The 1,349-nt window shown below is 38.4% G+C and overlaps 1 non-coding gene across 1 annotated transcript; it reads right to left on the reverse strand.

Annotated features, from left to right (window-relative positions):
- Positions 1-303: 303 nt before the first annotated feature.
- On the reverse strand, positions 304-407 carry LOC118971702 (U6 spliceosomal RNA). Its single transcript, XR_005060292.1, has one exon. It is a non-coding gene; the product is annotated as a U6 spliceosomal RNA (small nuclear RNA).
- Between the last annotated feature and the right edge of the window lie 942 nt (positions 408-1,349).

The following is a 1,349-nucleotide window of genomic DNA, read 5'->3' on the forward strand; positions in this document are numbered from 1 at the left end:
CTCAGGTTTCACATGAACAACATTGTGGTTACTACATTCCCCCCTATTATCAAGTCCCCATCACATACCCCATTACAGTCATTGTCCATCACCATAGTAAGATGCTATAGGGTCACTACTTGTCTTCTCTGTGCTATACTTCCTTCCCTATACCTCCCCATATTATATGTGCTAATTGTATTGCCCCTTAATCCCCTTATCCCTCCCTTTCCAACCACCCTCCCCAACCCCTTTCCCTTTGGTAACTGCTAATAAATGTCATTTCATTTCTTTTTGGGGGGGACTCTTTTTTATTTTTTTATAAAAAATATGGAACGCTTCACAAATTTGGGTGTCATCCTTGCACAGGGGCCATGTTAATCTCTGTATCGTTCCAATTTTAGTATATATGCTGCCAAAGTGAGCACAAATGTCATTTCATTATTAAGGGCACATTTCTCATACTGGGTCAATGTGGAATGGAACAAATATACTGTGGATATTTGTTCCACAATGTAGAATGGAAACAAAAGCCAAGAGGTAGGGTAAACCCACACTTAATCTTCATCTAGCTCTAGATCCAGTGAATTTACTAAGGACTTATCTACGATATCAATGAATGTTAAGTTCTACAAAAATAGTATCATGTTTAGCTGATTTGGGAATCATTTTTTATCAATGACATAAGAAACTTGAAAAATAAGACTTCAATTATAATTATTTGAAGTTGTAATATTGATGTTATGTAAAATCAACTGAAGAATATGACATAACATTAATAACTTTGGTGGACATTGTAAAGTGCCACCTAAATTCTCCTTCAGCAAAAGGCTTGCTGCTCCAGCTGCAGAAAGGGCTGGTAAAAGTCAAATTTCAGCTCTCAGGCAACTTCAGTGATTTCCATAGCTACATAGAGCTGCTTGCTGAAGACGGCTCCCTGCCCAGGAAGGCCCAGTCATCAAGTGACTGATTGACGAGGAAGATTAAAAACCTGGCTCAGTTGGCTCCAGAACTCACAGTGCGGTTGGCTGAGGCTGACACTAGGCCTCCATGACAGCTAGCCTCTCCCTGTCTCTACCCCTTCCTTCTTTTCCTCAGTTCCACAGACATTAAATAAACATTCTGAATGCTAAACTCCTCAGAGTTAGCTGGCTGTGAAATGCAACCTGCAAAAACAGTGGTAATAACAATCATAATAACTTCATATATTTATTGAGTGATTGTCATGCACTAGATACTTTGCAATTTGCTGTGGATTTTCCTAATCAATGTCTACGGAGACCTGTAAAGATGTGTACTATACTCATTTTTAGATGGAGAAAATGAGTATTAAAGTAATTAAGCAATTTATCTAAGGTCAAATAAACATC

This window comes from Manis javanica, chromosome 14 (genome assembly GCF_040802235.1).
Source record: "Manis javanica isolate MJ-LG chromosome 14, MJ_LKY, whole genome shotgun sequence".
NCBI lineage: Eukaryota > Metazoa > Chordata > Mammalia > Pholidota > Manidae > Manis > Manis javanica.